This window comes from Dermacentor andersoni, chromosome 8, assembly GCF_023375885.2.
Source record: "Dermacentor andersoni chromosome 8, qqDerAnde1_hic_scaffold, whole genome shotgun sequence".
Classification (NCBI taxonomy): domain Eukaryota; kingdom Metazoa; phylum Arthropoda; class Arachnida; order Ixodida; family Ixodidae; genus Dermacentor; species Dermacentor andersoni.
Genome location: NC_092821.1, coordinates 43,454,277 through 43,463,746, shown reverse-complemented (window position 1 = coordinate 43,463,746; position 9,470 = coordinate 43,454,277). Strand labels below are relative to the sequence as shown.

General features: G+C 50.4%; 1 long non-coding RNA gene across 1 annotated transcript; it reads left to right on the top strand.

Moving 5' to 3' along the window:
* The first annotated feature begins 3,566 nt into the window (after positions 1-3,566).
* On the top strand, positions 3,567-6,963 carry LOC129383530 (uncharacterized). Its single transcript, XR_011895972.1, has 3 exons — positions 3,567-4,212; positions 5,052-5,190; positions 6,182-6,963. It is a non-coding gene; the product is annotated as an uncharacterized lncRNA (long non-coding RNA).
* The last annotated feature ends 2,507 nt before the right edge of the window (positions 6,964-9,470 follow it).

Genomic DNA, 9,470 nt, shown 5'->3' with positions numbered 1-9,470 from the left:
TCGAAGTCGCACTGCAAGAGGTACTCACACAGCTCGCCGTGCCGTCGCCGCAGCGAGTTTACATTCCACTGGAGCACCCTCGGGCGGCTGCGGCGGGACCTCGATGGGATGCTAGCCATGCTGGTGTTGGGTGGATGGCACGCCTCCCGTCTGGAGGCAGAGGGCTCGGAGTGGGCTATCAGCAGGCAGCATCTCTCCGATGGCCTTCAGCGTCAGCTGCAGGCTCGCGATCAGCTGGTCGCGGGGGTCTGGACAGGCCTGCGGTGGTGGTGTGGCTGGTGCCTCCGTGATTGTGGTGGTGGCTACAGATGGTCCGGCTCGGAGGGTCCGTGGGGCTGCTTTGGGTGGCTGGCCAGGAGGGAGCGTCGCCGACTGGTGCATTCGTGAGCGGCCGGTTAGGGCCTGTGCATACGAGAATTGCGTGGAGGTCTTCGCCTGCTGTGTCTCTTCCCGCACAGAGGCCCGGACGGCACGACGAGAGAGGGAAGTAGGGGCGGTCACCATGATGGTTGCCACCCTACGTTCTTCCTGCCACCTGGGGCAGGCAGGAGTATTAACAGGGTGATTGCCACCACAATTATTGCAGTGGGCGGCATTTGGGCAGCTTTCTCCTCGCTCGTGCGACCTCCCACAGTGCAGGCAGCTGGTAGGTCTGTCGCAGGTTGCAGCCACGTGCCCATAGCGGCCACATCGCTGGCACTGCAGGGGGCGCGGTCTTCCAGGCCTCACCCGGAACTGGAGCTTGTATATGGACACATGCTCGGGAGGGACCGGGCTGCTAAAGCGAAGCATCGCCTTGTTGCCGGAGCGGGTCGCAGACAGGATGGGGACACTGGACTCGATCGCACCAGCCAGCTCTGCGTCGGTAGTCTCTCCGTCAATGCCGTGTATAAAGCCCGTGCTGTTTCCACGGACAGCTGGTGGACGAGCAGCAACGGGAATGCCTCGGAGCTCGGTGGTGGCGAGCAGTTCCTCCAAGCAGGCTTGCGAGGTCGCGTCCGCGGCCACGATGTTTCTTTTAGTGTTAACCCGGACCGCGGACACCCCTGGTAGCGCAGAGAGCACGGCGGCAACAGCAAGGCGGGATCCTCGCTCGAAGGCCCCTCCCGGGCCAGAAGGGCGGAACAGGGCCGTCCCGACCACCGCTGGGTCAACCGGTATGGTGGCGGCTTGTAGAGCCCTGGCGCGACGCTGGGCGTTCCTGGAGAGGACGGTGGTGAACGCGTTCTCTGCTGGTTCGCCGCTCTCGGGTGCCAGGGAGAGTGCGGTTTGAGAACTGGTGGGGGTGTTCTTCAGTGGCGCCTGTTGCTGTGGAGAAGCCGCTGGGCCCGAGGTGATAGCAGTCGCTGGAGGCTGCAGGCTGCCAGGAGTGTTCCGTCGCTTCCCCTTGCCCTTCTTTTTCGAGGCAAGGCGCTTTGCAGGGGGAGCTGGCGGATCCTTCAGGAAGGCAGCTGCGCTCTGTCCAGTAGCTGGTGGAGCATGGTCATGAGTAGTCGCGCCCTCTCTTGGAGAAAGTGCCAAGGAGGCAGTCGATGACTCATCAGGCGTCCGAGAGACGGCGCTCGCGTTCTGTAGGAGCGGGGACAGGCAAGTCGCAGCAGCCGGCGCCGACGTTTCGAGACCAGCGCCATCTTGGCGTGGGTCAGGGACGATTTGATGGCCGTCACTCCTCGTTGTCGGGGATTGCGCTGTCGACATCCGCCCGCTCCGCGTGTACGTCAGGTGATACGTGAGCCTCGGAGCACGGTGCGGCGCTTGATGGCTGCTTGCGAGGGCCGGCCACGTCGTCCTCCTCACTCTCAGCTTCACGAGCGCGTTTCCGCGAGCTCGAGGAGTCCATTTCTTCCTCGTCGTCTGAAGAGGGAAGGGAGGCGGCAGTCCTCTCTGCAAGGGTGGAGTCCTGCGTCAGGGAGATGGGGCTCGGCTCGCCTGTGGTAACTCCACAGCTGCTGCCTGTGCCACAGTGCTGTCGAGTGCAGCCATAGGCGGAGCGGGAGCCGCTGGTTGCGTAGTGGTGGCTTGCTTGCGCAGCCACTCGTCGACAATGTGCGCGGCACGGTTCTGGAGCTCTTCTCTCGCACGCAGCTCTTGAAGAGTAGTCGGTTCGAATGTCACGAGCGACATGCTGGCATGCCGACGGTGAACCGCGCGCGGTGGGCGTCCTTCCGGCGGGCGGAAACTCATGCTTAGAAAAAAAAAAGAAAAAAAACACACACGCTTACACAATACAACCACAGGGCACGATATCAGGACGTCGCTATAAACGCATGCCCACCGTGGAACACACTCTCGCTCGACACGCGCAGCGCGCGCACAACACAACACACGTGGCGCCTGCACAACGCACCACACACGTGCGTGGAGCAGGTGTCTTGGTGTCTCGTCACTCGAAGTGTGCACGCCGGGTAGGGGGAGTGATCCTGCGGCAGGCAGGATGCAGCGGGGTAGGCGCAGAAGGTCGCGCAGGGCATGCGTGGCAGCACGCGATGGCGGTGGCCACGCGGCTCATGCAGCACACGCCAGAGCGATGTGCAAGCACGTACGCACACGTGGAGTCGGGTGCGACTGGCGAGGCGAGGTCGTCGGAATGAAAGAGCTGCGTGACCTCTCTCTTCGACTGTCCGCCAGCGACCCTCTTAAGCGGAGCGCGAAGTCACCTTTTTCTCAAACGCTCTCGTTTCTTAAGCGGAGCGCGAAGTCACCTTTTTCTCAAACGCTCTCGTTTCAAAAACCCCATGACCCCTGTGCTTTATTTCGCCATAAAGCACACTCCAATACGCGGCTGCTATTGGTCGCTGCACTGGGCTACACCGCGGCCGCCGCCAGGTGCCGCCACGAGTCCAATAGCTAAGCGCATTACGGCTCTCTACGGCGCACTACGACTTACGTTTAGCACGGCATAGGCCCCAAATCGGAAATTTGAACTGCGCGCCACGGTGACGTTCCGCCGTAGCTTTCGCAGTGCAAGGCATTGGAGGAGGAAGGGGAGCACAGCTGAGGCCGCATTTCGTTGCCGAAAACTCCGCTTCTGTTCAACGCATTGAAGTACTTTTTTGCGGCAAAGTGATTCTGAAATAGCCTATTCTTACTTCAAATGTCTTTCTCCACTTCTATAAAAGGTGGTTCAGGGCCCCTTTAAACAATTTTTCTGGGCATCAAACGCATGAATAATAACCAACTGCATTGTCATTGCTAAAGATGCTGCAAACGAATTCTTGAACGCTACGCACTGTCAAAACAAGTAAAATTCATAAAAAATGTACTTGTATGTGCCAAAACTTATGCCCAAAATAAACTATATCAATGCTTTCATGTTTTTTCTCTATTTAATAAGTAAATAAAATTTCACACGAACTTTAGAACTATATCAGTTCGAAACCAGGGGCCGTATTCTGTAGCGGTTCCTTTGGGCTGCTGCCATTGGTCGGCGTTTCGTTGTCGTCATCTCTGGTGGGCGGGACGACAAATTTTGATGACGTCACACAGGTTGCCAATCTTCTGGAAAGGAACCGGTTCCCTGCTAGGAGAGGAACCGCGGAGAAGTGGTTCTCTCGAGGGTCGCGCGCGAGGGCGAGCATGATGTCGAGGGTTGCTAGGGCAACCGTGGCTGCCGGCTAACCTCGCGCCAGCTGACGAGCCGGCACCTAGACGAGACGAGACAGAGACGGCAATGGCGGCTCCTTTGGTTGTGTTGCTGGCGAGTGCCGAAAGACAACGACGCGACGAGAGGCAACGACGCGACGCGTTCGGCATGGCCGAAGAAGAGTTTCGGAGGCATTTTAGGCTCTCCAAAGACATAGTGTGACGTCTTTGCGATGAGCTGGAAGGACATCTCGGACCTCAAAGATTTCGTGGTGTCGACGCTACGATGAAAGTGCTGTGCGCGCTGCGGTTTTTTGCCACCGGGAGCTTTCAACGTGCGTCGGGAATGAAGAAGCGATTGCACTGTCGCAGCCTTCGGTCAGCCGCGTCATTACAGCCGTCGCCAAGGCCATTACGGTTGTGGGCAAAGAAAAAGGCTGGGTTAGATTCCCATCCACGGCGCAGAAAGCCGCCGTCAAGGAAGGCTTTCTTAGCCGTGGAAAAATTCCAGGATTTCTAGGATGTGTGGACGGGAGTCTGATAGCCATCGTTCGCCCTAAGAAGCTCGGCCCCGGCGAAACGGAATCGTACTGGAGCCGTAAAGGGTATTACGCCCTCAACTGCATGGTCGTGAGTATTGTTCATTGACAAATATTTTCGATATGTGATTGCGCGAGTGCACGTTGTAAAAAACTTCGTTTCGTTATTTTTCATCAATTGCCGGTAATACTTGCGTTCCTATGAGAGAAAGTAGCGTTTGTGTTGTATGTGTAATGACGACTTTGATCTTTGCATAGAACACGGCCGCACTTTTTCAGTGCTCTCCAATCACAGTTGAATAGCCTTTTCGATGCTACAATGTAAACACATTACGCGCGATTTAAACCGGAATAGACGCCGTAGCAGTGAAGGCAGTCTTCTTCTGCGAGCGATCCTAACAGAAGACGAGCCCTTGTGATTCTTATTCGACGTAAAACTAAAGCATTGTGGCCAACAGACTGTAAACGTGAAAAGGAGCATCCCATCAATGAAAATGGTGTGAGGGAGAATGAGAATATGTGGACACCCATTTGCTCTAGCTGTTAATACGGCACATGCTGTTTCCGCATTCTTTCGCTTGTAATAGGCACTTTGTCTGAAAAAAAAAAACACAGGTGGCACTCTTTAGCAGAATCTTATACAATATGGACGGAAGAAACCAAAGGAATTATTTTGCACATTGTGTTGTGACCGCACGCCATACATGAGCATGTGTACACATGCCAACATTGCAATTGCAGGTTAAGATGACATTGTTATCATGCTGATCATTAGTTCAACTGCCTACTGCGTATGTTGATATCTCTTTTTCTGTAATTGTGTTCGCTGACTGAACAGTAACTGATTGGCAAGTAGTGTTGTAAGCAAAAGGTTGTGCCAGATATTTGTTGTAGTGGCACTGACACCTTCTCTTTGCTTTCCCTTATGAGGTGTGCGACGCGAAGCTGTATATCCTGGCAATTGACCCACGGTTTCCGGGATCGTGCCATGATTCTTTCGTCTGGAGGTATTCTGCATTTCGCCGCCGCCTCACTCGTGGCCTGTTACTTCATGGAGAAGTCTTGCTTGGTAAGTGCACCTAAAGTAGCAGTGCTTCTTCCACATGTAAAACATTCACAGAAAAATAGTTTTGCATCCTAGCAAGCTTTAAGAAAGCGTGATTTGCTAGAAATGTGTTGTGAATGCAGCAGTACCTAATGAACCTGCAGCGACTATCGAGAGAAACAAGTCTCTCTTAAAAGGCAGATATTTGTACCAGCATGTATACAACAGCTGACATGTTATGCTGTTTATTGATTAATTTCAATACACTGAATGCCACGTGGAGCGTTACAGGCAGGAGTGGAATTCTACAGAACACGTCAAAATGGCAGTTTTCAAGTATGGTGGAAAAGGGTTGGTGACAATGGACTCGGGGACCTGGTCCCTGTCCTTGGAACAAAGGAATAAGCTTGTGCGTGAAACTTTCGGCATCGACGTTAGTGATCGGTGTAGTATATATTGTAGAATGGTGCAAGTTGCGCTATTTTTCTTTGTGTCTCAATGTGTGCGATTTTTTTTGTTGCAGCGACATGTGGTGCTGGAGTGATTAGAAAGGATCAAACGGGTAGCTCGATTTTGGGTACCTTCATGAGAAGAGGTACGAAAGGTAGAGCAAGGATCCCAGATACTGGCAGCATATTCGAGAGTAGACCTTAGAAGTGTTTTATAAAATAACACTTCTGAAGAGAGAAGAGCTAATAAGTTTTAGCGGAGGATGTACATTTAGGGAGGGGCAAATGGGATGAACGGAGCAGAAAACCACGAGTATGAAATAAATATTACATGTCCAACTTAACCTGAGAATGAGATTTGCAGCCAAGACAACAGGTGAAATTGGGCTTTTCTTTAAAATGAGTCAAACTTTCTTTACAACTTTCCGGGAAGGTAAATGTTTGATAGATATTGCAACAATAAATCCAAGACCCGCTCCTGTTGTAAAAGGGCCCTGGCGTAGACTGTGTTCTTGCATTGTGCCTTAATGTATCCATTTCGTTCACTGACATGCAACACTTTACAGGGGACTCTGGGTACCCGCTAGAGCCATGGATCATGACTCCTGTGCCTGGTCACCCAAATCGCCTCACAGCAGAGGGGCGCTATAATGAGGCACACGCATCAATGCGAAATGCCGTTGAGCGGTGCATAGGAGTCGTCAAGAGCCGCTTCCGATGCCTGCAGGGGTATCGGGTGCTCCACTACTCGCCTCAGAAAGCAGCCACTATTGTTGCAGCTTGTGCAGCGCTGCATAACCTCTGCCTTGCAGCAGGCGTGCCTCTGCCAGACGACCCAGATGACGACGGTGCACATGACGACAGCGCACAGGGGCCAGCCCAGGCACAAGTGCCACTTCAAGTACAGGTGCCACCGCAAGCGCACCCTGTAAACCCTTCTCGAGCTTTGTTTCAAAGAGGCCGTGCGGTGCGCGAATCCATAGTTGGTATGTTTCGGCTGCCCAGAAATTTGCGCATTGCCTACCTGCAAAGTGTGCGCCGGCGCACTCGCTGGCTAATGAGGCGGAGACATGTGCTGGTGTAACATGTTTCATTTTTCTTTTCATGAAGTAAATAGGCCGTGCGCTTCAACATAACACATTGCGTGTGCTCACATGTGGCTAATCGTAGTATGCTGCATACTGCGGCAGTGAAAAGCACATGATTTGTCTATGTTGAGCATGACAGATACACATGCAGTGACAAATAACCATGTGCCATTATGTTACTCCTTTGCTCTGTTCACTGTGCTTCTGAATATTGTCTCGCCAGGGAACTTTCTTTAAATAAAGGTTATTTCCAAGGTGAACGGCAACCAATCTTGCATTGTTGAATATTGCTTTGTGATGCCTATTTTACTGTGCAGTATGCATTGTTCCAAAGCTGAAGATGTCTGTTCATGTGTGACACGCAAGCACAGCACAAGTTACACAGCAACTGAAATGTCGTTCAGAGCAATCTGTATAGCACATATTCAAACGTATAGCTACAAACGAGACATGCCAAGCACTTTTTGGAGCAGGATTTCGTTAAATAGCAGACACTCATGCTTACTACTGCTTTGTTTAAACTCAAGAGTTGCTTCAACATTGCATTTCTTGCACACATGATTTCACATAATGCTCGTAATTGCTGCTTAACAAGGTGCAACAATATAAACAAAATCATGACAATGAAACATTTCTTTATTTATTCATTTTATTCATTGGGTACCTGCTTCGCCATTCAGGCATTACAGCAGGGAGGGTACAACTCATATAAATGAACACTCAGAATTACACTCATAAAGCATGGAAGAAATCATCATTTGAACATATACAGACAGTGTCAGGTGGTAGAGTATTCCAGTCTCTTATAGTACGAACATAGAAAGAGTAGCGGAAAGCGTCGCTTTTAACCCTCTATTGCATGGCGTCCCATATTTGGCACATACCGGTTACCATTCTTTTTCGCGTGTGTGAGATTCCGAGTTGAGAATGTGATACCGTCAGAGTAAATCTCGTAGTTATGCGCACTTATTATGGGCAAGTGCTGCCATCTCTTGAGTGATACGCAAAACAGAGGTGAAGTAGATTTTGGGATGCGACGTGAAACTCGGAGGGGGCAAACACGAGCAATTGGTTTTTTTTTTTCTCTGAAAAGTTCGACCGCAAAAACGTAGAAAAATTATTTTGGCATATTTTTTGGCCTCGCCAATTGAAGACAGTTACTAGTTTTCTCAATTTTGCCTGCAACTACAGCAGAGAAACCGAAATCGGTGTGTGCCATATTTGGCACAGTATGAACTTGAAATACAAAATATGGTAACGTGCAGCCATCTGTTCAATAGCCCGAAGCTGCAGGTCACTCTATCACAAGATGTAATTTTGACGATCGGTACGGTGAGGGCGAATTGTCTACCAAACAGCCACCTGAAAAGTGAAAAGGAACTGAAATGTAAAGGAAGTGGTGCTTCAGAGGCACTCACAAGCGCGATAGATGACGTAGAGTTATCGTGTGTGCGTTGATACGGCAACCGCGCCGTGACATTTCTGTCGAGCTTTGTTGGGAGAGATCCAGTCCAAAAGACTCAGCGCTGGTTTACCTCCACCAAGGTGTTTCGCGAAATTGATTGCCCCAGCGTAGTAAAGGTCCATAACAGGCACATGGGTGGTGTCGACCTGCTGGACTCTCTGTTTGGATTTTACTGCATACATATCAGATGTCGAAGAAATGGCACTATCGAATTTTTACGCCTATGCTAGACTTATCGGTACTAACAGCATGGGTATTGTACAGGAGGGTGCAGGAGCAGCTTAGGAGGAGACAAGTACTACCGCTGGCTCAATTAAAAGCAGAAATTGCAGAATTCCTTACCTCGCATAACAAGTGCCTACCCAACTAGCGACCAGGAAGGACTTCTAGTCAGGACATCGAATTCCATGTTCAAGTCAAAAAAGCACAGGGACCAGCGGCCGCAATGCCACCCAAAGACGACCGATCTGACCAAGTCAGCCACTGGCCAGAATTTGACGAGAAGAAACAAAGATGTAAGCGGCCACCTTGCACAAACAAGTCGTTGGTAAGATAGAGGAAGTGAAACATTCATCTGTGCCTGAACGCAGCAAACAACTGTTTCATTTCATTCCCCACATCACATTAAAAGGCCACCGTCCGTGAAGCTTTGTTTTCCGCCCATGGCAGCAAGAGCGCTAAGCCATCTTCATGGTGTGCCATATTTGGCACGAAGCTTTATCTTTATTATTACAGTCATGTTTGTTCATTCAATCAATAATGAAAGCTGAAAAAATGACTTTCATAATTCATGCAATAGAGGGTCAAAAGGAATCTCACATATTTTTAATTTGTGATCTCGCCTTTTAGAAACATATGTGGGCGGCTGAAAATACAATTACCTGGCTATCCCCGTATTAGAGTGGTATATGGTATGAAGAAATTTTAATCTGAGATTTCGGCGACGGTGTTCAAGAAGATGCCAATTTAATGCTTCTTTGCTTTCTGTCATGCTAAGCATCCTGTCATAATTGCCAAGGACAAACCGAACTGCCCTGTTCTGCACTTCTTCTAGTTTATCTACAAGTTCTGTAGCATATGGATCCCAGCAAACACACGCATACTCCAGTGTACTGCGCACATGTGTGAAATACAGTTGCTCCCTAAGTTTCTGTGGCAAGCTACTAAAGTTACGTTTCAAAAAATCTAATGCTCCGACAGCCTTGTTCCTAACATGAGTAACGTGTGTGTTCCACCTTAGATCAGCAGAAAAAAATACATCTAAGTATTTATATTCTGACACTTGTTCAAGAGTAGCATTAT